This window comes from Amia ocellicauda, chromosome 10 (genome assembly GCF_036373705.1).
Source record: "Amia ocellicauda isolate fAmiCal2 chromosome 10, fAmiCal2.hap1, whole genome shotgun sequence".
Classification (NCBI taxonomy): domain Eukaryota; kingdom Metazoa; phylum Chordata; class Actinopteri; order Amiiformes; family Amiidae; genus Amia; species Amia ocellicauda.
The window spans coordinates 4,276,524-4,304,390 of NC_089859.1; the positions used below are offsets into that span (position 1 = coordinate 4,276,524).

Consider the following 27,867-nt stretch of genomic DNA (forward strand, 5'->3'; position numbering starts at 1 on the left):
TACAACAGAAGGCTGGATTCTGTGGTTTCAGTTCTGCAAAGAGAGTTTGCTTTTTCAATCCCTCTAGAAACATCTTCGTACTTCCATTGATCTCGCCTTCATTCAACAACACAGACAAACACAACACTGGAGCTCAGTGGTTTTCCATCTCGTCTGTGTCTTCTCGTCTCTCCATTGGCCTGAGAGTCCGTCATCCGTCTAGGTAATGCTTTGTCTCTATTACTCTATCTATCAATTGGCTGATTGATAATGGATCAATCAGGCCAAAGAATATTGATCATTTAATGTATTTTTCAGGAGATTAAGTGTAACACCTTAAATAAGTCTAATGTTCTCTCACACTTCTCCAGTAAATGATATAATATACTGAAGAGCTGCTTTTTTAGAGTTTGTAGCCTTTTTCTGTAGCGTGAAATGATGTTCTAGTCCTTTACAATACGTGACACGATTTACATGATCTACAGAAAACTGTGTATTTTCACAGTAAAGCTATTTTATTAATATGATAAATATTTTCCACTTATGTTGGCATATGAATCTGGAAGAATGAAGTTTTGCTCAAGCCGATTTATTTGAAAACACCGCTGCATAACTTCGGTGATGATGATTATTATTAGTAATATTATAAGGTGCGGTAACTTCCTTCTCACTAGAGGGTGTGTCCAGAAATATAGTCTGTTTCCATGACAGACATGGACAGGGCTGATGAGAGGTGATGGTGAGGGTCTTCTGTTTTTTTATCCCAGGACTCTTGTGGGTTATTGTTATGCAGTGTAAGTTCAAACCATTATACTACTAGAGCAGCCACACTGTGAAGTAAAAAACAGTTTCACCAGCAATATTCTTCATCTTCAAGAATCTCCTGATCATCGGCAGAGTTGTTAAATTGTTGTTATTTATTTTCTGCCTGTTTCATAGCTGTTACTCGAGTCGCTGACAATTGCACCTTGCTCTGGCCCGTGCTGAGCTCCTCGAACATTAGAAACCCTCACCTGTGGCTCCGGGTCAATCTGACTGACCTATTTTAACCGCGCACTGCTGCCCTGCCATCATTGTGCTGGATAATTTGAGGTTTCCATGGAGAGCGGCTCATTGGGCTGCAGCGTCCGTATCTAACCATGCAGCTTGCACTGCAATCGCAGAGAAACTCAAAGAAAGCAGCTCCATTAGATGCTAATGAAGCTTTTAATGTCTGAGTTAATAACCTCCGCAGAAATAACGGCAATCAGGTCATGAGTTACGCGCTCATTAACAACAGTCACACCTGGAACCTCTGTGTGTTGTTTTCATTTGAATACAGATTGTATGGCCATATTGTATTTTGCTTTTAATGTAGTTAATCCACAGTTCGGCCAAGTGAAGCTGCTATGATTTGTGTATCCAAGCTATTTGTGTTGCTATTTATAGTTCCCAGACATTGTCTAATAGACAGCTTCTTATCTCTTCTACGAGAGGTTAGGTTTATGCCCACAGAGATGTGCAGTGTTAAACACATGTCACACCTCATACAGAAAGGCAAGAGCACACCACAGCAAATATCACTCTGCCAATAGGCTTTTATAACTGACAACACAGATTTATTCAGCCATCTTTACTTTTCATATTGCATAATGTCCTGGCTTCACCCCAGAGATGCAGCTATGCTTAAAACCACTATATCCCTTTCAGGAAACATTGCTTACCTGATTGCTGTGGAGATGCATGTGAGTGACGTGTTTCATGCCTGGCCTGCGCTCGGTGTGGCGCTGTGACCTACATACCCCGTTAATAACCGCCTGGCAGGCAGCAATTCAGACCTGGTATTGCAGAGAGAGGAGGAAAGCATCGACTCCCATCCTTCGCACAGATCATCGTCTCTGCCTTTGTCTCTCCTCGGGATCTGTATATGCAACATTAATTTAGCCACTCATATCAGACGTGATAAACCTCTCCTAATGCGACAGCAGCCATTTGTTTGGTGAATTAATGGATCATGCCCTTGTCAGGATCTTTAACACTCGCTGTAGCCTCGTGTGCGTCCATGTGTTGTTTAGGGAATGGACTGCAGTTCAAGCCTCATAAAGCACAACGGGCTGAATTATCTTTATTGAATCTGTTAGCTAATGTACATGCAGGTAGGAAGGACTATATTTGACACAGTGTGATATTAAACGCATTGTCATGAGCTGACCTGTCCTGGTTCTGACACTTCTGAAGATGAAGAGAGGGAGTAGAGCCTAAATACTGTGTGAATTGTGTCTTTTAGCTCATTTAAAGGCGATGAATATCACAGGGATTGATTAGAACTGAATTCCGTGGTAACAATTGTTAGTTAATCATGCTGTTCGTATGTGTATCAGGGAAAAACTGTATGTTTGTCATAGGAGATTATTGCAAACAGGGCGTTGTATTCTTCATTTGTCTTTTCAAGAGCTTTATATAGTTACTGTACTCCAGTGTTTGTCTTGTCTGCTCCAGTGGCAATAAAGGCACTTGAAAAATAAAGCTGGCTATCAGCTGCTAGGCTTGATCAATACAGCAGCAGGGAAAATGGCTCACAACTATTTCCCTCTCCTCCCACCTAAGAAAATAGCCTTCATATCTTTATGGTGCTTTCGGTTATTCAAAAAAATTCAACTGCGATTGACTATCATTCTGTGCTTTACTGACAACAGGCTAAAATACTGTTTCTTATCTGCTAAAGCATGATATCCGTGCAATTCCACATTCAATAGTCCTCTGGTAAAATACTGTTGTTAATGATTAAAGAGCTTCGAAGCACAGTCCTGTGTTTAATGAAGTTTTTAACTGAGTCGAGGGCAAAATAAACTCTCTTTACCTCCAACATTTGTCTATTAGCGTTGTCTGAACTCCTAAACCAAATATTAGCCCAAACGAGTGGAACCATTGATTTATTAATTGATTTATTTATTATTTAAAGGCTTTTTAACATCATTCTTGCATTTGACATCTCTATTGTTTTAAGTGCTAAGACAGCAATTCCTCAATGTTTTCTCTAGAATCTGCCTATATAATTTCAGGATATATTTACTAAAAGCAGAGCAGCTTTTAATTTGTGTCGACTAAGCACTGCGTCGGGATTCCCACATGACAAATGTCCGTTGTTTCAGGCCCGCCTTGTCGACGGCTTTTTTTGCGGTACTTGCTGCCGTCGCTCCAACTGCCCAGGGTGTTCAGTAGTAGAAACTGTTGACATAAGCTGAGAATCGTCCGACGGGCTGAAAAGTGACGGATCAGGAAAAGCGTGTGTCAGGCCTGCTCTGGTTTCCTTAGCAACAAGAGGGAAATAACATGCGTGTTTGTGTTTGCAGGGATTACAAGTGCCTCTCACACTGGAAACAATCAGCAGCTCCAGAAAAAAAACATACAGTAACCCACAGCAAGACGACGACTTCAACTGGGTTATTAAGATTGATTATTTGATTAAGATATACGGCTCAATAGGACTCTTCACTGTTAATTCATTGCAAACAATTTAGGAACTTACAGTGTCTCAGCTGACGTGCATATTGATCCTGACCGTGTGAAGCCACTGGAATCGGGGATTGTTTTCATTTTTGATTAATACTGAGGTGATTATGGCAATTGGTTCATACAAATATAGGCTGTCGAGTGGATCTGCTGTTTGTTTGGGATTTGTTCTATTCGTGAGCCTGTGTTAGAAAGAAAACAAGTAATTTATTGAGATCGAGAACACATTTCCCAACAAGCAGTGTTGTGTTTCGGCGGGTTCAGCGAGGGAATTGGTCGAGTCCCCGATACGTCAGGACCGTGACCTCCCAGCGACTCTCTGACAGTGTTGTGTGATGGCTGGGGAAGCCTGTAGCCAAAAACCAAAACCTGTTGGCAAACTAAACCCTTAACCAGTCGGACCCAGTAACTTTCCTTTCATGCTCCGAGAAGCCAGCAGTAAATTCCTTGATGACAATTAATCAATTTAGCTTAATTTGTGTTTGAATAAAACACCATTTCTCCCTACTCATCCTTTCTTGATCATATTAGGAAAATTTCACAATTTTCATATTAAAACAATATACCAAATTTGGAAATAAACACTCAAAAACAAGAACCTCCATATCAGCCTCTCAGTGTATTTATTCACTGTGTAGTAGGAATCTGTGAGGTTCTCATCAACAGCTGGTTAAACATCATATTTTGACAGGTTTTTGAACTATTAAGGAAGTAATTAAATATGTGCTTTGCATATTCTAGTACAGAATGATTGGCATCAGTCACATGAGAGTAACTTCACACAACTACCCGGTGATCAGAGTAGTAAAACAAAATCACAACGACATGACTTTGACATCTTTAACACATTTCTTCTGTGAGAATCCAGTAGCAACTAACGTTGATCATGAGATTGAAGGGGCACCTTTGTCCTGGACATTGTACTGTACTTGACTTATCAGAAGCAGATATCGCAGTATTTGGTGTGTGTTATACTGCATTGACTTCTGTGACAGTTTCAGACAAGGTTCAACTACCTTCATTCTCAGATGCTGTATTTTTTAGGGTGCAGGATTATTTGTGAATCTTAATTCCACGTGTCCTGCTGGTTTTGGATCCTGGTCAGATCCACACAGCGGAGACGGGATTATTCAATGTCATGGTGGGTACAGTAGGACACACTGTATGGAACCGTCTTTGGAAGAGAATATATATTGAGACCAGCTTTGCCGAATAGTGATCTGTGGACAGACTGACAACCCCAGGGTTGAGTGTGATCCGCTGAAGCTGTCCTGAATCATGAAAATGTTAACCTCCACAGAGAAACAAAGAAGTTCAATTGTATTAGATAGTTGCATTTGTAATATCTTCTGCACAGGCCTAAATAAATTCCTCGTGGCAGGTCATGGATGATGATGGTGTAATGATGAAAATGATGTAAACCTTCATTTAACTTATTTTCTGTCTCAGGTTCCACTCAGTGGGAAACCAAGTGAGACTGTAGAAGCCAAACATACTTGGAAAACTTCAGCCATAGCATTCGTCCTGCTGTGGATAATGGAGCATTTTCCACTTCAGCCTTATAATAGTGCCTCCCTCTCCCAGTCCTTCGTGGGTTAATGCATCACTAACACATACTGCATGCACAGAGATGTGGTGTTTGAGTGAAATTGCTTTATCTTAACACCAGTTTTCTGGAACTGGACCTAGAGGTTATTTCATTTCATTTTATTAATGAAAGGAAAGAAAATATAGTTATTTGACTGACCATTGTGTGAGCTCCAGGGTGTATATTAAGTGTTCGGTGTTTTATGATAAGTGCTGCAGGAAATGGCGAGCTATAAAATAGTGTTATTAGTAATTAATTAACTGCCCAGCTGCAGTGTTTAGAAACTGCTTTCTTAAGGAGTCTCGCTTCTTTGGATAAACAAAGCAATAAGCATTTACTGCCGTCAGAAAGGGTTTATTCCCGGCAGGTGAGGATATTCAGAAGTGTTCTCATAAACAGGGACGTCAGGTCGGCTGTTATTTATGTTTTCAGCACAGTCTCGCTGGCATTTGATTAGCTTTATCCATGATTTTTGTATACCTGAATTGGCTTCTTAACTGTTTTCAGTGTAAAGCGAACTAGCAGTGAAGTTACACTTAATTGGATTCTGTGTCAACGGAAGACAACGGCTGATTGTTCTACTTTCAAACCTTCCAAGACCTTTGGGTCCATTAATATGAGTGTTGCTTTATGTGTGCGGCGCCTGCTTTCCTACTGTAATGGAAACTCAGCCCGCAGTAGCTGAGTGCTGGGTTTGGCCACCACTTGGCAATAGTATTAGTGTTGGTGTTGTTTAGTATTCACAAATGAAAGCCTTTATAGATATTTCTTCTGATAACAGTCTTTGAACTCGCTATCCACAGCCTTCAGGTTTGCAGAGGATGTGGATCTGTTATGTTTGCCTTGCACCAAGTCATTAGCAAACTTCAATGTACTTTGGTTTCACACCATAGTAATGGTTCGCTCCTTCAACTTTCTTTCATGTTTAACAGTGTGTGTCAACTCCAACTCTTCAGCTGATCTGTGTACAGTTTCCTCCTGTCACCACCACTGTGAATGTGTCTCTCCTATTGGGAACAACAGAGTGACTGTGACTCTTCAATTTCAGGCACTGGCTCCAGCCTGGGACAGAGAGGGACTTCTGGATATAAACCCCAACAGCGAGTCCTTCTTCACTGGCACTTTCCACGGCTCTGTGTCCATTGGTGGGACCTGCTACCAGTAAGGCCACAATTCCTTATATTTGGCTTTGCATTGGGTTTCCCAGAATTGTGGATGCAGGATTCTGTTTTTTATTTATCGGTTTAGTGAAGGATATTATAAACATTACTTTGGAAAAAAACTGAAGAGAAAAGCATGGAGGACACCTGTAAAACATTACTCCGGGCTCCACTGACCTACATTCCTTTTGCTTTTAAAGCTGAACAAAGCCAGGACTGGAATCCACGGCATGTTAAATAAAACATTAGAAATAATGAAACTGAATAAAATGCCGCGCGGAAGCTCCCTCTGCCGCGTCTTTGCAGAGGATGCGGCGTTTTTTCCTCTTTCTTTGCTTTTAAGAAAATCTTTAATTCTTTATTTATTTTGGTATCTGATTGCTCACAGCGGGAGCTTCAGAGGGAATTGTGTTGTATGAAATTGTATGGTATTTCAACTGTGAATTAATCGTACGGCGACGGAGGACTGCGTCTCGGGATCATTTAAAAAGTAATGTTTTATCAGTTAGGAATTCCAAAGAGAAAAATACACGGTGGCACTGAGTAAATATGCACAGAAAGGAGGCTAATGGATATCTCTTAGTTATTAATTACACCCATCTCCACATGTCACCTAGTGCCTGTTGCCATATTAGGGATATTGATTCAAAACACACTCTACTGCATTCACTCCACAGATGTGTGTATATCTAGGCCACAACAATATGAGTAGAAATACATACGTTTGATAAAAGGAAATGCCAAACAAATGGGAGGCTGTGGTTCTTTAGGAAGAGGTTTCATCTCTAGTAACTAATCCTCCCAGAGGTGGGACTTTTCAAAGGGGTGGAGAAGAGAAAGGGAAGGTGTCTGATTATAACAAGAGCACTTTGTTCATGTGGAAGAAACGGATTTGATTCAATCTCAGCTAGCACTACAGAGAGAGAGACTTGCTTGTTTTAATGACGTAGGTGTGCATGTTTTTATGTACAAGAAACAAAGCCAAACTATATAATTTTAATGCTGAGATTATATTACAGTTTTGCTATTTTATGTACCCCCCCTTGCATTCGTCTTTGTGTTTCAATGACTTCTCTTTCCAGCGCAATTGATTTCATTATTCAAATGGACATTATTTATCTGGTTCACCCTTTGACTGGACTTGTAATCGAGTTGTAAAATCTGACTCTTTCACATACAGATGTGACCCTGATTTCAACCCATTCATTATATGAGATTATATGAGAATTGGATTTGCTGCAAAGTATTGAACCTTATTTGTGCAGCAATTTGTGTGATACGTATGCATTTCAGAATAACTGTAAATGGATTGAGTCTTGTACTTGCTAACTCCTTAAAAGTCAAAGTGTTTAAAGCCCTTCGTTCCAACCGCCTTTTTCTGCTCAACACAAATCTCAACACTAATTATAAAAATATTCTAATCTGCAATAAGGTACATCAACTCCAGCGTAGTACTAATCAGACAGTATTTTGCCCGTATAAGTGCCCATAAATGCCCGGTATCTTCACCATCGTGTCTCCCTCTGATCCCCTTTCAGCCCATTAACAATCTTTAAATAACTCCTGGTCTAATGTGTTCTGCTTTCTTGATATTAGACCCGACTGGAGGCTCTGGTTACATATCCACGGCAAGCAGTATGAAGGGCATTCAATTGCAATTAGTTTAAATCATCTACATGCTGATTGTTGACTGCAGGGCTTTATACATTGATGACTTTTAATCTCCATCAGAGATATGGGTCAATGTTGAGTCGATCATTCATGGAAAATGCATCTTTTTATGACCTTATTGTAACCTTTCCTGCCCTGTGGTTATCAGATATATTCTCCAATGGAACCTAGTGTTTTCAGTTGTTTGAGGATATATCTGTACTAGCTGAATACTGGAAAACTCCCTTGTTGCCCAAACCACTTATTTTATCATCATCTCAACCACAAAATGTGATTTATTCCTCAAAGAGTTCAAATAGAAAACAAATAGATTAAACCTTAGCTGAAGATCAACCATTTCAAAGCATGAATTGCCAGACAGAAAATGCATCCATTGCAGTAATTAACACAGTTTTCATCTGATCCTGGAATTGTTTTTCTTTTAACGTTCCTTTAATCCAGTATTATCCTGCTGGACGCTGCATTGCTTCAGCTGTCCCCTGACACAGGCACATGCTTTGCACATGCAGAGATTTAAACCCGAAAAAGGCATGAGTTAAAACATGCATTACTTTCCATTAGTTTTGCGGTAGACAGCATGATTGGAAGTTTGGGGCTGTGCCAAGCTCTGTAAAGCTATTGGTGAAAGATGAGTTATTTAATATGGCTGGTGACCATGTAAGCCGAAAGAATAACAGAACAGAATCAAAAGAGATTAAATGTTGGGCCAATTCAGATGAAATAAACAGCATATTAAATTAAAAATAGTATAATATTTTCCATTTTTGATTGTGTCCTGTCAGAGACGTCACAGCGGACCATGACTGAGTCTCCACAGGGCGGCACACAATTGGCCCAGTGCTGCAGCAGTGTAGAGACGTTGTTGCATAACTGAACCTTAGTAGTTGACCAGACTTCGGTACACAAGCAGCGTTATTAAAGCGTGCTGAGACGGGCCTCCCCCCAGTGCTGTAGAGCTGCTGTTTGTGTGGCTGGGCGGAGAACACGTTCGCTCCCTGTATCTAACCCTGACACAGTAAGAAAGGGATTCTTAACAGTCCATCACTAATATCAATCTGGAATCAGGAGAGTATCAAAGCAGAAGTAAGGACAGATTCCAGTGGTATGAATATAAAGAATAGATCTGGTGTGAACACTGTGGAAGTGAGGATGATGGATGTATCTGCCGTGCGAAGTGCAGCAGGAGAAGGCGCTCTTTCTGACATTATGATGATTTATTTGACATGATGTATGGTCAGCACAAGCTGCAGCAAAATCCGCTGAAACAGTAACTAAGCCCCGGCGTCCTCCAGCAATGGAGGGTGACTGGTAGGGGGTGCCTGACATCTAGTCCTTCTTCAAAGGGCATCACTGATGTATTGATTGGATCTGAGATCAGGCAGCCTTTCCGGTCAGATTGATCGTGACATGACCTTCCTCTCTGAACGCGGTCATCTGGCCCGGACGCGCTCGCCGAGGTTGTGAAGTTCTGTCAGTTAAAACAATGCAGACCAGCTGCTGAGTCAAGCACTCAGATGGTGTGTAGAAGCGCGTCATCGCTGAGTGTGTAACTCACACACTGACCTTTGCTGACGAGTGTCCCGTCGCCCGGCCCCTTCGGGGGGAGCGTGTTACGAGACGATTCGATCATGAGACAATGCCTGACCTTAGGTACATATTGTTCCCACTGTAGTGCAGATTAGACACACAGCTCTTAATGTGAATCTAGCTTGTGCTTTTCAACACAATTACAGTAGGTTCTAATTGAATTACAAAAAGATACATAGGCTACACGAATAGCACTTCCAGCAGGACGGGTCCCTTCAGTCATGCATGGAGCCCGGGCTCTGTCGGCTTATTTTACTTTTGATTTTGTTGTCTTCGTTGTTTAGTTGTGTTTCCCTGTGTATTGGTTTTGTTAGACACACCTGAATACTCGCATAGAAACTATATAAAAAATTAATAAATGGTGTTGTTTTTTACAAAATGTAAATGCACAATTCAAATTTCTAATATTGATTTGCAGTTACCTGTATAGGCCTTGCTGTAATTTTGAACAGGTGTAGGCTATGCTTCCCCTCAGTTTATCAGCCCCAGTGCCGGTCTGCTGGGGTAGTTCCCCTATAACATGCACATTTATTTTGTAGCTGCCGGTTTTAAACCATCTTTAAAAGAAAAGAACGAGCGATGTATGGCTATGATGCTAGACCTAATTAAACAATGCCATCACTGCCAGTGTCTCAGTTGTAGGCGCTGAGGTGTTTTTACCTACACCTGTCGGCCCAGAAGTCATCTGAAGCTCAATCAGCTCAATCTGTGGATGTCTGCTGGACAGCACAGGCTGTGAGGATTGTGGCAAATGAACGTGCCGGAGAACTGAACTTCTTCAAACTGAGTTGATGTGAGTAGAAGTATTTTGGATTTGAACTTCTTGACCCATTTCAAGTTTCCACTGCAAAATAACAATGCCAGTGCAGGACCCTGTTCATGACTGTATAAGCTTGCGTGTGTGTGTAGGGGTGGGGGGCTCAATATGGAAACTTAGTCTGGGGCGTAATTGTTGTTGCCTGTATTAGTCTATTTAATTTGATTGCCATAACGCCATTTTACAAGCGTTTTCACTTTATTTAAATGTTGTATTTAATATTCACCATTCACATAGGCTATGTAAACTCTATAATAATACAGTTTATTTATTAGTATTATTATTACTCCTTCAAGTTCTGTGCATTCTGGAGTAGAAAAGAGATGCAGGACAAGTTGTCATGTTCTTAATTTTTGTTTTGATCCAAATAGATGTTAATCTTAAAGATGAAAGGTGAGCTCTGAAAGTCTGGCACTTGATATCTTGCAATAAGGAAACGTTCAATTATGATAATGATATCAGGAGCATGTTTGAAGTAAAGTACAAGTACTGTATGCTTTGATATTCTTTATTTATGGTGAAACACTTTAAATGTATAATAACTGTGGTTGAGAACAAGTGTTGTCTACTGCAGAATGATTTCCAAAAGAGATTATACAGTGGCCTTTCCTACATCAGTTTTGTTTTTAGGTTAATTATATTTTATTAAACAAAATTAATAATTACATATAATTAAAGATTTTAACCTTTAACTTTTACCTCTTAAGTGCCTCTTTAATGATATTTGTATTTTTATGGCCCATGTTAACCAAGCAGAAAATGTTTTTTTTTTTCATAATTGTAAATATAATTTGTATAAGCAACTACCACACAATAGTTGTTGTGTTTAACAAAGAAAAAATATATAAATATATATTAAACTTTAAATGTAAAGCTACAGCATCGAGAAATAAATACTCTCTGGACTGTTATATGTGATGTATATTGGACTTAATTTGATTAAAACTGGAATGGAGAAAAAACGGTTTTTGTGAGATTACCTATTTTGCCAAATCTGTTTTGCAAATATCCCTGCATTATACTGTAGGTCCGTGTCTATAAAGACAATCAGACACGCAAAAGCCAAACAACAGAAACACCTTCAAAACTCTCTCTCAGGTCTGGTCAGTAAATGAACAATCCAGGCTCTTATTGCAACATTAATTGTTTGGACACAATGTATGCAGACAAGGGAGGCAGACATGCACTGCACACTATTACAGGTTTCCCGTGCTGGGCCAGGAGGGTCTAATGGTTTAAGACAGGAATCCCACCTTCTGGAATGATCCAACCAATAAGGACTAAGCTGATTGTCATGTTGCATAACAGTAATCTTTGGTTTAGCCTTTGGCCTTCAGTTTCACAACACTGTGGAGCTTCTAGGACACGGCGGTGAGCAGCGCTTTAGCTGTGTGCTGCACAGACATGGGGAGGACATGCTCACTGTGGGCAAAAGCAAAGCAGGAAAACGTCTTCCATCTAAGCACTGCTGTAAATGATGTGCTCATGTGAATAAGCCCTGCTAATGTAGTAATATTCTTCAATGGTTAACTTGTGAATTACATTGTATGATCTCCTATAAGTCTGTCCAGCCTGCTATGGCGGTATTTCAGTCTTCCCGCCAGTAAAGGGTGTATATGTTTGCACAATAATGCATGATTGAAAAAGTGAGAACTTTAATCCTTTTCAAAGCGGCTCATTTAAACAGCTGTTTCTTACGCATTATTGGCCGTCAGCTGCGTCGTAATGAATTAAACAGATGTGCAGAGGAAGAATCTGACACTGATAGACAACACATGCTTTTTATTGTATTTTTGTGTTATGATAGGGATTAAAAACATATTTATTTACTACTAGATTTTTTTTCAAGGTTTACTATTAGAAACACTGTTGTTAAAATGCAGTTTCAGTAAACCCCGAGTGCAGCTGCGGTGTGATACCTGTTGCGCTTTTTGGGCGGCTGTCAGTGGCTGACACTGCTCTCACACCCGGCTTAATTCATGCTTTCACTGCGCCTTTTGGGTTCTGGCGATTGTTCATGTCAGGTTAGAGACGTTTTTATTTACTAGACACCAACAACAATGAATAATATCTAATAAACACACTGGCACAGAGAAAGCGGTGGGCAAATCAATGCCGCATTTTTAAATGACGAGTGAATAGGGCTATTGAGTCTGTGCACAGGTTACAATACAGAGCTGTGCAAGTCAGGCTAATGAGATAACGCACGGGTTGTGTGCAGAAGCGGACTATTTCTCTCTCTCTCTCTCTCTCTCTCTCTCTCTCTCTCTCTCTCTCTCTGTGAGTTTAGCTGCTGCGCTTCACAGTGACCTACTTTCCCACTCAGCCCTGTTTACAGCAGACCTGCCTCCACACACACACACACAGCCGGCAGAGACTCGCCACACCGAGCCTCAAACCCGGGAAACACCGCGCCGTGCTTTAGCCCCCTCACCCCGCGGTCTCCCCGGCACAGGGGCCTCAGTCTGCGGCCGATGCGCTGCTCCGCGGCGGGGAGCGCCGTTCACACCGGGGCGCCTGGGCGCAGGACCGGGCAGGACTGGGGGATAGAGCAGCGATCAAAAGTATGGATGTGAGCGCTGCCGGCAGCCCCTGACTCCAGGTACGTGGATTCAAGATTACAAACCAAACCCGACCGGAGCGGCTCTGCGCTGGGGGTGGCAGTGCCGGGCGCAGAGCCGACCCTGTCACAATGTAGCGCCGCGGCGCCACATTCTCCGTCCGTGCGTCCGGGGGCAGAGCGACGTCCTGCCGTGCATGTGTCAAGATCTGACCAGGTGAAATACCAGGGATCTGTGCCTGTTTTACAGCACCTTGGAAAAGCACCATGTTAACAATTTTCGGAAACAAATATACAGTCCAGCTGAAATAACGTTGTTTTTGATCTGTATTTGTTAGTTTGGTTGGTTTAGCTTTGCAGTGAGATGTGGATATGCTGGGTTAAGTGCGCTGTGCTGCACCAGGCAATGACACTTATTAAAACACTTCCCCAGTTGAGTGACTGGTGGAGCCGGTTTCACTGCCTCCTGAGGGAAGTCTCAAAGTGTGGAAAGTTTGACATTATTCCTGTGTGCATGCATGTACTATATGACCTGAACCTTCAGTTTTGGCTCTGGTTGTATTTCTTACAGATCTGTCCTCAGTGTATGTGATATGACTAAAGCTGGGAACTGGGGTCTGTCCCTAGACCTGAGAGCCTGCCGTCTCCAGCTGTTTTATGAGAGACAGGCTGATGTTTGATTGGAAACTGATTCACCCACAAGGATGCCACGTGCCGGTGTTGTGCTTTTCCCACCAGATGCATAAAATATTTCAGCTCAGCTTGGCCATTAGACACACTTACATTACATTTCAAACAGATATTGTAAAGTTATACTTACTTATAATAAAACTTCACGTGTTTGGAAAAGTAGCTTTATGTGTGCCTTTGATTACTTCGCAAACATATTTCTTAATAATTCTGTGTGGTCTTTAATTTCTCTGTCCACAATACTTCTATGCACTCTTACAGTGAACAAATGCTTTTCTTCAGGAGACTCCTAAGAGTGTGAGGTTCATACAGGTGTCATTTCCATTTTCATTTTCCTTTCTTGTACAACTTGCAGTCTGGAATGGATTCAGTTTTAATGAATCCTCATCAGGGTGATTAGCTCAGGGCGGTGCTCAACATTGCCAGGTGCTCTTGTGGCCATTTCTCTCATTCTGTGTAGCCCTGTTCTCCTGCACTGATTGTTGTATTTTTGAGGATGTTCTGAGGACATTATCAGAAACTTTCATTAATATATAGGACAAGCGCTATGCAATCATTTCTTCATCGAGAGAAGCTGCACAACCTGGGAAAGGATAATAGCTTTGGTAAAGGACACCAGTTAGTAAGGAGTTGTTTTGTGGAGACCAGAATTGTAAAACCTTCCCAAACAAGCTTAGCGTTCGATCACTGCAACTCTAAGCGTGTGTGTGAAATTGATCCTTAGTTGTAGCAAATAATTGATGTAATTAAAGGTTAAAGGCATTATCTGCTTCAATGGCATCTGTTTGCAGCCTCTATTTGTGTTAATAAAACTGACACTCCTTTTTTCTTTTCACTAGTCTAGTGAAGATGGTAAAGAGATAAAGCTCTTAAGAATATGAATGGAAATTACCGTACAAATGAGCATCTGGAAACCCAATCGCAGTGTTGATACCGATCCACTCGACACTGAGGAAACCGTTCTCAGGTGCCTGTTGTCCTGATGTTTGAGCTCTAAGTATCAATAACCACTATACAAAGCACAGAGGACATCAGTAAATACATTTACATGCATGTTATTACATCATCTAGTAAATAAATATGCAATGTTAGAGAGTTAATTAAACAAAAGACTCGCAGGAAAATCTTTTACTGTTCTCTGCACCTTGGCTTCATCTAGGATTGCAAGATGACGTTCTTTAATTTTATATATGTATTTTGTGTATATATATGGCAGGGTGGGCATGTCTTGGCATGATCCTTCAATAATAAGAAGACATTTATCCAACAATAAGTGAGGTTTAAGAAGATCATGTATTCTCAAAATAAAATGTATCCAGGATGTGTCTTGTTCTCTCTTAAATGCAGGGCCTTCAATCTTTACAACATCTTTTCTTGTTGGTAATCTCATCTGCACATTCTCATATCCCAGAGCACACATATTCTGCTGTGAGCCTAATTGTGCATCCTTCTATCAAGCTCATCACATTGTGATGTCACATTGTCACATTGAAATACTGATAAATCTGAGAAAATTAACCAATGTATAGCACAAAATGAAAGAATAAATGAGGGTCTGGGTATAGAAGGTTCTGTTGTATCACGGGTAGCAGGGGTCTATGTAGCCTATAGAGGCAATGTCTTATATCGCACCTTTCAGCACAGGCTCCCTATAAAATGGGGAGGTTTTTCCCCATGCAGAGGGAGGGGAAAGAAGGAAGAGACACAAATGTTTGGCGCCAGCCTTGAATAGCTGTAATAGCTGGGTTTTTTGTTATGCCTTATGTTATGGTGTGAAAGGAACGAAAACCTCGGATTACCCCAGCAATGCAGGCGACCGGTTTGGGAACATTCAAAAATAGACTGGATAAGTTCCTTGGATCACTTAGTTATTAATGGACAACAAATGAGCACGATGGGTCAAATGGCCTCTCGATTGGACACTTTCTTATGTTCTTATGTTCTCATGTCAGTTTGGATCTACTTGTTAAAAACAATCAAAACTGTGGACTACGTACCACTGTTAGTTTTTTATCTCTTTTTTGTTTTTGGTGGTTGACCACTTTTTCTGTGGCTTCGGTTTTTGGGAGGCGCGCAGTGCGTGTCGGCTCAGGATTTAAAGGACTAAATCATTCAGGAACAGAAAATGATTGTACTGTATGAAAACAAATGTATGTCCTTTTGATGTATGATGCTATAATATTGGAGTGTTGTTAAATATTGTCAGATGAATGTGGATTAAGAAATAATTTAATCTAAAATCTTAAGAATCTGTTAATTGAAAGAAATATAACTCGCCATCTTCACATGTTGTATCAGGTTTTTTTTTGTACATAGTTTAATAGATATTCTTGTAAATGATCCCTTCAATTTTTATAACTCACATTCAGGACTTAGCTATTCGATTGTTACAACATGTACTTTTGGCAGTTCTTGTATAATGAAAGTGCAGAATTAAATAAAACCGTCCCAACCATTATACATGTTCAGATTTTACTGAATTGTTCTTCTTTGTAAGCAGAACAACCCTACTGATCTGGGGAAACTAAACTATAACATAATCCATGATCCATGATCCATAATCCATCCATATTTCACAGACAGGGAATCAGACCCTGTTTGTGTCTAATGTACTGCAGCGCTAGTGAAAATCATCTGAATACTAGAATACACACTAAGGAAGCCGAGGCAATCCATATAATGATGGGAACAATAATTCTGGAGGAAGGAAAAGATAGATTTACAATGAGCAACCAAAAAAAGGGGATGCAATATGACTGCGTTATTCAAATAGAAAATTGCTGTCAATGGCAGGTACACAATTGTCTCGCAGCATTCTGTACTTTTATTTCCCTGAGGAGCGGCGCTCGTACCTTCTTCAAGCTTTCATTAACGTGAAATACAAAGCAATATCCTGGATGATGACACACACACACACATTATTATTATTATTATTATTATTATTATTATTATTATTATTATTATAAATTCACGTAAGAGTAAGACTCAACTATAGATACCGATGTGCCTTTTGAAGATGATCAGACCTGATGATGTGCAGCTTAAGCCGGGCTGAAGTCTGTTTATTGCCATTTTATGGCAAGCTGTTGTGACATTTAATCCATAATTGCTGATATCAAGACTTCAGTTGCTGATATCAGCTTTTTTTATATCGCGAATACAATTGCTGATATCAATAATTGAATTGCTGATATCAAGTATTAACTGCCAATTGTTGATATCAGAAATTGTATTCTTTATCAAAAATGCATACTAATTAACATCCGGTTCCTATTTTTGATATCAAAAATGCATACTAATTAGCTTCTGAATTATTTTTGATATCAAAAATGCATACTTGTCAACGGATGTAAATGTGCAACTTAACCCTTTACACTCCACCTCATTGTTTTCAGCTCATTATAAAAAAATGTATCAGATAAGTTTATCAAAATATAAATAATAAAATAAAATAAAATATAGAGACCAGGAACTTTCAAACGATGTCTGACTCGTATGTAGGGTCTTCCTAGCTTGAGCTACAGGCTTGCGAAATGGGCCATTTCTCAGTGTACAGGAATAATTTGCATCTGCTTGAGTTCTTGTTTGTACTCTTGTCAGCCGATTAGCCCTTATAATACGAAAGGCCACAACTTGTTCTTTCATTTGATATAAGATAAATGCATATGGTACAAACTATCAAGGAGAAACACACAAATAAACAGGAACAATGCCAGTAGAGAATGGCAATACCGCTTAGGTTGTTCACAGTGAACAGGCAGTGTCAGACATTAACAATATGAGGATGGCCATTGTGAGTGCTCCGAGTTATTCACATCTACTGGGGACTTTTCCGAAGAAGGGGAGTGACTATAACACAGAAAGCAGACAAAACCGGATGCTAATTGTATGTATTTTTGATATCAAGAATTCAATTTCTGATATCCAAAATACAATTGTTGATATAAAAAATACCAGATAATTCTTGATATCAACTGTTATGGATTAAATGTCACAACGGCTTGCCATACCATTTACTTTTCATTATACGACAGACATTGTGCATGGCCTTTACACACCTTTGTGTAACGGACAGGAATCCAGACTCTCAGATTCTGTGTTGTTTCCAGTGTCAAAGCGCATGATCAATCCTCAGAGCAGCAGGAACGATAGCACTGGTATTCTGACCGACAGTATAATAAACAGTTTGCTTGTATATTTGTAACTATAGCAAATTTTCGTTTACATAGTACTTTCACACTCAGTTCCTCTGGATTGTGTTCCAGGTTATACAATGTATGGATAGCACATCTGTCTGTATGGGTTTGATCATGTAGTGTGGTTGCCACAGATCTGTGTGATCGCTCCCGGTCGCACCCTGCAGAATAAACACTCTTTACACATGATGTACAACTGCGTGTCATACTCAGGGAAGGCATTATGTATTACCATTGTGAGGTTTATGTTATCACCTGGGCTCTGGATAGGTGGCCAGTGAATAAATATCCATATTCACTACATTCACAATGATCACTAGGCTGGATGTGAGTAACTGTCAGGGAGTTTTGACTTTAGGCGCCTCAGAGTGCTTTATTGTGTAACAGCAGTGTCACTGTGTTGGAGAGGCTTTGGCATGAACACACTTTGTGATTCGGACTCTTGACTTTAAAGACCAGGCTAATGAAAATCGATTTGATTTGCGTTGTCCTTTAAGGCCAGGTGGCTGGGAGGGCAGCGCCTCCGTTTCAAAACCCGCTCTTTCTCTTTCCTAATTAGTAAGTTCCCGTCATGGCTGCTGTCAGGCTTGGGTCGTCGTTGTCTTCCTGAGGGAGACTGGAGTGACTCGGTACTGTAATGTGCTGTCCTTCTTACACTTTGATCTCCTGTTTCAGCACAGATAAATGAAGCCTAGTCTTAATGTTACCACTTCCAAGTTTTACACAATGTAACAACCTTGGACCTGTTTTGCGTTTCATATTCTTTCCCTTTGTAGTAGAATAGTTGTTGTTTCATCTGATCGTCACACTTTTTTCACCGATATGTATGGCTTATTACCGCTGGCAGCTGTTTTCAATGTATCGGTTGTTCAAAATATTTGATCTTCAGTGATTCCTTTATGACACATTTCCACAGCGCTTCTTACAACAAATTAAAACATCATCATCAGTGGCTTCTCTGACATCAGCAGTGGGTTTATCCACAAAGACAATGTCTCATCAGCTCACTAGTTAGCTTTTTACAAATCATAACTGATTTGAACACCATCCTTTGACTGAATGTTTTTGTAGTATCTATTAAAAGCAGTCGGCTATATTTTACTTGACTTATTCTTATCTCATTTTCTTGATTGGTTGAGCCTTATTATTATTACATTTCTTAGCAGATGCCCTTATCCAGAACGAGTTACAGTTTGTACAATATATCACACGTTATTTTTACATACTATTACCTGGTATACCATTGCTTTGCGTGGGAGATTGTGACAATTCGTGCTAAACAGGGTCATAAATATATGGAATTCATTTAATTAACATAAATATTAACATGCCAATGAGTTAAATACTAATATAAATGTGCCATTAAGCAGAAAAATTGTTTGATAAATCAACAATACTGCTACTACTTCTACTAACCATAAACTCGATTATATGTATTGGAATTTAAATTTGCCAAAGTTCCTGCCTTCTGACTGATGCTCTTTCATTGTAGATGAATGTTTCCTTCTGGCACATTTTGGGCCCATTAAGTAATTTTTTGTTTGTTTTCTGTCTCTTTTGAAACTCAAATAATGAAGCTTAATGGATCTCCTTTTGTAAACACTTTATCCAAGGGGTTGGGAGTCTATTTGATGCGCTTTGTTTGATTCTTGACTAACTGTGGATTTAATAATTATGTTTCTAAATGACTGAACCTTTTTGAAACAGCTTTACCATCTATCTATGCCAGGCAAGTGTTGCCTCAGTTGTGCTAATGTGTGGTATTTTAATGAATCTGTGCATATCAGGGACTTCCTGTATTAGTTTATATAGCAGTTTTATCTGGAGCAATCTAGGTACAGTACCATGCTCAAGGTACAACAGCAGTGTCCCCCACCTGGGACTGAGACACAGCCGTCCTCTCTGCAGTCCTGGCCCTGACCGCTAGTCTAACTGCTGCCTGGCTGTGAACCGAGTATCATGCCAAGCACTGTGGAATATATTAATCATATAGGAAACCTCAGAAAGTGGAAAAGGATAACCGCTCGTGAAAGACACCAGTTAGTAAGGAGACATTAACACTTTACTGTATGAGCTTCTTGTTGAGTCGACCCAGCTTTATATTTGTTGCTCCTCAGTTATTGTTGCTCTTGTCACACAGAGAGGTAATGACCAGCCCTCATTACAGAGGTGCGCCTCAGACCTCGACTGTGGGGTAAATAATTGATGCTTCCAGTGAATGTGAAAGACAATAACGAGCCAGTGACGGCCTGTGATTAATTCAGATGTGAAGTGCTGTGCCTTCGGGTCCGGGCCCTCTGGGGAATTCCTGTGGCTCTGCGTTGTCTGTTTGTTTGGATGCCTCATGGTTGCCAAAGCAGCTCCTGTCCTATAACCATTACTTTATCCTAAACTTAAGCTTTCTAAATGTTCTGCACACCTCGTTGCTGCCAGAACAACTATGTGAAAATCCCCCCGGCCTCCTTTGAGTGGCCAGAAATGAAATCAGTCAACACATAGGGCAAACACTCTCATGTGATTATAACCCACAGTGTGTCCTTTTCAGTCCTACAGATACATCCCTGTTCACATACAATATTTATTGTAGGATGAATACAGGCATATACATAATGTAGCCAGGTGTGTTTCATAATAAAGCACATTATTCTGACGGAAAAGAGCAGTTCAATATATATAATGTAAAGGTTATATGCATCGATTGATATTGTGCAGCAATAGTCATCCTGTTAGAATAGGGGAGGGAAAAAGTTTTTGAGATTTTAATTGTATTCAAAAATAATAATGTGATGCATCATGTAAGTAAATTACACTTGAAATCTGTTTGTGGGTCTTGTTGATTATTTAATGTCAGCAGGAATTGTTTATTCATTGATAGTGAAAGTATTTTGGTTTCTCAGAAAGGACCACCACTGAATTATAAATAGAGCGTCTCTTTATTTAGTATAAATCAGAAAACTAGAATGCAGTTGGCAGAAACATTGCATGAACTTTCCCTGTCCTCGCAGGGTACTTAGTGCTTTGACTTCAATGTATACAAAAACCTGTGCGTGACTCTCTTAAAACACAAAAATAGCAACACATTTTTCTCTACTTAAATGTTTGGTGTTCAGCATTTTCTTTTGTCATTCTGGAGGTTTGTCTGTGCCGAGCATAAATTAAACTGTCGCAGTTCCTAAATTTATGGTTTTATGTGTCTTTACGTGTTTTTCTTTATGTGTCTATACACGTAGTGTATAGTAAGATGTATAACACTCTTATAGGTCTGTCGTATCACAGAAGCAACTCTTAAAACATAAAAAAAACAATTACCAGATAATGGTGGATATCAAAAGCCCAGATGTGTTGTCTTAACTTCCTGGATAGTGGAAAAACTGCAAAAAATATAGGAATTTGTCTTCTGTGCAACAACGTGAGTCATAGTTATACAGTTTCATGGTCTTGCTCCTTGATAGCGATTATAGTTTCCATAGACAACATGAAGTGTTACTGTGTCTGCGGATGCAACCATAGAGGAGATTGTTTGTACAAGAAAACAATCCCACAATAAAAAACTGAAGAAATAAAAGTAACAGAATCCAACCAAAATGTGATCAAATACACTAAATTTAGAATAAATCATATTAGATATCTGACTAATTCTCAAAGCTAAAGCTGTAAAGCTGATTTTTTAAATTTCTCAATAGAAAGCAATCGGTGTCACCAAAGCACTAGAGAGAGCTGAGGGGTTGATCGATGTCTCCTAAAATGTGTAATATTTACAGTATAGTATATAGTATTTACAGTATACTATAACATGTGAATTGCACTTTTTGACCAGGCATTTTTACGTCTGTGATTTCACAAACACCACATTGCATTTTATCAGGTTTATTATTATAATGCAGAAATTAAATGTAACATAAACAACAAATTTGGTTAACATCGTAACAAATACATTTTTACTTGGGGGGTTGTTTTTCGTTTTGTGCTTTTGTTCTGTTTGAATGCCTACAGAAGTGAATGCTTTCCAACGTATGTTGCTTGTGGTGTTTTTTCAAGTTTAGCCTCATGTATGTAGCCTGTATCCAACAAGACAAACCAGGTTTAGCACATCAAGAACATTAATGAGGTTTGTATTAAAAACTGAATCACATAATAAAGAGTAGCGAAACCCCTGCTCAGCTACATTTCCAGTCATACTGATCTCATATATAATGTATATAACATCAATCTGCTGTAATATTGGCCTGATTTGCCTTAAAGGTATTGCACAGTGTCCTGAAGACCAATGCTCTGCTCACCCTGCCGTTATCTGTAGTGCGTGTTGATGTTTGCATCGTGCTCTGGATTCATTTGCACAAAAGTTACTCTTTCAGTAAAGGCGGTAATGCTTCTTATATAACTATGTAAAGTGATGGAATCATAATACATATGTGACAGTACTTTTTGGATGAAATGAGTTTTAATGTCACTTTCAGTATATCAAAAATATGAATGTTATCTTCCATTGTATATATACACACACATACACACACACATTTTGCACCCTGGCAACAGGACTGATATTTACAGAAAGTTTACAGTACTTTACAGTCAATATGGTCTTCCTTTTTTGTTGGTTTTAGTTACGTATGGCAACACTGTCTGAATGCAGCCATAACCTGATCTGTAAGGAAGGAACTGTAACGTCGCCCACGTAGATGTTTGTGATCAGGTGCCTGTTTTGACGCTTCATCCTTCTGCAGTTTTAAAGACATTATATGACTTGTGTCGTACTGTGACAGAACTCGTTTACATGTTCCTTAGTGGAAGTGGAATATTGTTTACCTGTTTCTCTGCCTTAACGCCCAAAGATCCAGATTGATTTCTGTCACACATTTTGTGATATTCATATTGAAAATCAGACAAACTGAGATTCACTTGAGAGTACGGTGTCACAGATAAAAGGCTCTTTATTATGGCATAAATTCGATACATATAGACTGAGAAATGGTGCTCAGATTTGTTCAAGCTATTAAATGTTGGACAAAACAACAGAGAGCCTAATGTGTGGAGTCATGAGTGTATCTGACAAATGATGTGTAATGCCTCTCTCTCTATAAAGTCTGTCGAATCCGGTTACGGGAATGGGGATGTGTGTGTGACAGTAAAGCAGTTTTCTCACAATGTTACCTCTCCACATAAACACTGTACAGCGATTAGGACCTGCAGATTAACTCATCTAGAAATATCATTTTAGGATGGTAACTGGTATTTATAAAAGCCTTAAACACAGCTCTTGTCCCTCGCCTTTACTCTAATCTCACTTGAGCTGCTGATATTGATTTTAATACGTATTTGCATGATACTGCATGTTGCTCCACCCTCACCCTTCACTCGCACAGCATTCAGAGGCTTTTTTAATTTCTTCTTTGGTGATTTACTTACGATGACTTTAACTTTAATTAATATTTTAGGCAAGTTGTACAATTCCCAATTAAAGAGCAAAGCATTAAAAATGGGTTACAGCCCTTAGGTTTTATGGACATTTTATCAGAATCATCTGTGATCCATTAACTAAACCTTTGTATTGATCCTGTCATATTGTACACTTTTGAATACTTCTACAGACATAATGGTTATTCTATATCAATATTTCTAGTGTGTATTGCAGTTACTGTGAGTTTAATCAGTGCACTTTAGTAAATGTGCTTCAGTCAATAATTGTACTATTAGTCTACTAAATCTACTTTAAATAAAATGTCCTGAACTTTGCTTGTAGAAGATCTGTGTGCCGCCCGGCTGATCCAACATGTCAGAACTGTACACATGACCTGAGGCTGACCTCCCCCAGAGTACATTTACATAATCTTTGCCAAAGTCACGTCTCGGAAGCCAGAGACGACGATGTTCAGCCTCAGCCACCGCAGTCACCGATATAGTCAAAATGTCACAAGGTACAGATCTGACTGCCTCTCGTTGAGAAAAGGACTTTGGTGCTTTAAAACACATCCGTATTCATGTACAGTGAGTTTTGCTCTCTGTACAGAATCCCCTGCTGATCTTTGGTCCTGGGGGGAAATGTGAGTGTCTTCTGAATGCAGTCATGTCCTCAGATATTAATGGACAGTAGAATCACTTCTGCAAAATCACTTTCTTGTGTTTTTCACCCACCTGATAAGAGCAAATTGGGATCACAATCCAGGGTGGCAGCTCTTTGTTACCAGTACTATGGTAGAAACATTATTGCAAAATTAACATTTGACATTTGTAATGACACGTCCGCTGCATTACATTCTGAGTGTTTTACTACGGTACCGCGTCACATGTAGGTGTTTTCATCTTGGTCAGAGAGCATTCGTTCGTTCATACTGTGCTGAACAATGGTGAGGGCTGGGTCCTATTCACACTGCGGAGCTGAGGACTGATTTCCACGAGTGGGAGGCTTTCAAAGAGCTCTGCATACTTTCCTCTGTCAACAGTATCTCGAGAGAGGTTTCTGAAATGCTTGTGTCCACTGTTTGTAAAGAGGGAAATACGTTTGCTTACAGAATGACACACCACAGCACATTCCTGGTGAGAAAAGCAGCCGGAAAACCGCTCACAACTGGCACCGAGCCACGTCCCTCTGTCCTGCGATGTCTCGGCACGATGTGAGGGACGGCAAACCTCGCCCGAGTCTTCCTGAACTTCGTATTATTCACTTTCTCTGCCCAACCCCTTCAATTCCGGCATCTCTATTATTGTTCATAGTTTAAAATCCTTCACTGAAAATACAGCTTTATTTGCTCATGCATTGCAAGCGACAGTGACAGGATTCATGGGAAATATCAGACGCTTTGTTACAATGTTATAATGGATGTACAGTATTGTTACTGTTGTGGCCCACAATGTATCCTGTTGGCAGGACGATTATCTCTCTCACCTGAGCAGAGGGAGCCAGCGATGATGTAACACCCTTGTGTCAATTAAAGCTCTTGTGCGATGATGCTGTTTTATAGCGTGTTTTGTATTGGATTGTCGTTTCCGGTATCCCTGGAACGTGACTGGTATCACGGTGGGCCGGGCCAATACAGTTATAGATCTAGAGAACAGGGTCTGGGAAGGCAGGACGCCAGGCCGACTGAAGTAACGCGGTGTCGTAGTGTGACTCTGGTGTGGCCCCATTGTGTTGTGTTTTATGCAATGTTTTGTAGCACATTTTACAGGATTAATGCTCTTTTGTTCCATCGCTACACCAGCTAGTCTTCAGTCTGTAAATATCAGTTGCAAAGATGTAAGTTTAATAAATCAGTGTTCATTAGAAAGGAAGGGTATGGTATGTAAAAGCTGAATTAAAAAACATTATAGTAAGCATATTAATGAATATAAACCCCTGACAATTATACTGAATACAATTAGCACCACACTTTGACCTGCCTGATGATAGCAAATTGAAATCACAATGCAGGAAGCAGCTGTTTGTGTGGCTGAGTTTCCATGTGTCATCTGAATTTACTGCAGACATTTGGCTCGGGCTAAATAAGAAATGACCCTCTCCACTTTCGGTTTCCATTGTATCACTGCCGTCCCTTGGAAAGTGTTTCTTTCCACCCGGTGTCACACTGAAATTGGGGAAGGTGATGCTTAATATACAAGTTAGCCCTGCGTGCAGGTTTCCAGCTGTTTCTGCTGAAATGTCAGGGAATATAGGTTTCCGTGCCCAAACACAGCTGCGCAAGAAGGGCACACGGATCCTGGATTATTAGGTTACATCTTGTGTTAAACTGTGTATTCTGCTGATTCAATCATTCATTTAACATAGTTTTCCTGTACTGAGATTATGTGTTTGATTTCATTGGATTACTAAAGATATTTTGTTCCCGTCGGCATCTTCAAGCAGAATATAATTATATTTACAAAAACGTGTTTCATTTTGTTACTGCATTTTTATATTCTACACATAAGCGAAATGTGTTTCTTATGCAGTGGGAGGTTGGCTCGTTGCATTAACAGAATTGGAGGCGTTTTACATTTTCCTCCTCAATTATCTCCCTCCAAAGCACATGAGTCTGTACATTCGCTCTGTCTGTGGTCGACCCCTATATTTGACTCCACGAATGTGTAGAAAAAACAGTTTTATTTGTAATGGAATGGAAACCAGAATGGAAACTCGATTCACAAGACATTACAGATGGAAAACGACCGTCCGAACGAGCACATTTTCTCCCCCATAATGAAAGCATTCGCCGTATGAACCTTTTTGATGAACCATACGAGTCTTTTAGATTCATTCACAGATAATGTTTTTAATTTGAGATAAGGATTGGAATTTATAATGGGATTCCAAATTCAGAGAAGGTGATATTTAATCTTTCTGTTCAAAGTCTTCCAAATGTACATGTAGTGCTCTCGTCTAATCTGGGATTGTCGTCGCTCCCTGTTTCACCCTGTAACGTCCACAGGACACGTCAGGTCAGGCAAGTGATGGACGTACACTGGCAGGTGACCTATATAGATGCACAATCTATCTTTAGCCATTGTCAGTGTAAAGAAATACACTAGTGTGGCCTTTAAGGGTGAGGTGGTGTTGTGTAAATAAAGCCCTGCTGTGATCCAGACCTCAGCATTTCTGAGCAGTGACAATTGAACACCACAATACTTCATTTTAATGTTTAAATTATACACATTTATACATTCTTAAGGGATTTTCTTTTTCTGCTTTGAAGAGAACAGATTTTTACCCTTTTTGGAGCTCATGTAAACTGGCACAGATTAAAGAGACGCTCTGTTGTGTTTGATCATTTGGAGACACTGTATAAGCCATAACTGGGATGGTACTATTTTTAATTATACTCTTATAGGAAATGGAAAGCTGTTGCAATCCCCATTGGTCTTGCCCATAACATTTTTTAAACTTTTCCTGCACAATTATGTCTGGAGATTTTAATTCCCCTCACTTTCTTGCACACAAATGTGAAAATAGGTGTTTCTTGGCTTCTCTGTTTCATGTTTGCTCCAGGGAACAGTATCAGTCCAGAACTGTGTAGGAAAGCATTTCTGTGGATTTGGCTGTGTCTTCAGGTGATAATTGAAGATGTTTAATTCACTTTCCACTCTCTCCTCGGAAATTCACCACTTAGGTAACAGTCTACCTGACCATTATACAAGATAAATATAATAATTATAAGGTATATTACATATTTACTTCAGAATGGATCATTTTAAATGTATTAATTTCACTTTAAAAATCAAATACATGCCAAAAAAGCATTAGACATAGAAAAGGACGAGTTTGTTGCGAAGGCTGTTTACAACCTCTTAAATATCATTTAAACCATCAGCTAATGAACTAGTTCAGTTAGTCTGATCCAGTCCGGCTCGCTGTGCATCTGTCAGTGCCTTGTGTTTGCATACACCAAAAACTCATGCGTAGTTAAATGTATAAGAATTCAAATTGGATGACATTCCCCTCGTCATGAAAACTCAGAAACCAAACTGAAAGAAACCAGATTGCCGTCACTAAAGGAAGGAATTCGATATTTGAGTTTCCACTGGTTTAAATTCCACTCAAACATTTTCATGAAATGTAAATCTGTGATCCACCCGACATCGTGGAGAAAGGCGGCGTCTGATCCGCCAAGAGTGGATTTTCCATCATTGAGAAAACTGGTTTTAACTGGCACCTTAGTCACCGAACATTAGGATATTTAAACTGTATCACCTGTGAAAAGCTTTCATGATCATGTACTTCTGGAGAGGAGTGTGGCAGCACAGGGATTATGAAAAGCACTCTATTAGACTCCTATCTAGGCTGAGCGTGCCTGTCACAGATCTGGCTTTTCTGTTTTGCAACGCTTCACTCTTGGGCTCAGTAGGGCGTCCAGAGTAGACCGTCACTGGGACATGCCCTTGGATCTGAATATGAACTTCAGAGCACAATGTCTCTGCAGGCTGCCAACTCATCCACTTAAAGGCTCTCCAGGAATATCCAGAAATATCCATGGGTGCGACACACCAGGGTTAAGGTTCGAATCTGGATGAAGATTAGGGTCAGCGTCAGTGTTACAGGTCAGTTTAGGATCAGGATCAGGTTGTGTTCTCATACGTTCTCGTACTCTAGGAACCGGAGGAGTTTTAGGAAGGGAGCACAGGGTGTCAATCCAAAGTTTCTAAGATAAAATGAAAGA

The 27,867-nt window shown here is 39.9% G+C and overlaps 1 protein-coding gene across 3 annotated transcripts in view; it reads left to right on the forward strand.

Moving 5' to 3' along the window:
- Positions 1-27,867, forward strand: part of npas2 (neuronal PAS domain protein 2) — an 86,099-nt gene that overhangs the window by 22,623 nt on the left and 35,609 nt on the right. The window contains exons 1-2 of one of the 3 annotated variants that reach the window (XM_066714763.1): positions 21-202; positions 6,108-6,220. The gene's annotated coding sequence lies outside the window, so the exon portion shown is untranslated. Of the gene's footprint in view, positions 1-20; positions 203-6,107; positions 6,221-12,297; positions 12,897-27,867 lie in introns of those variants that run through there. The other 2 variants (XM_066714764.1, XM_066714762.1) reach the window with 2 other exon arrangements.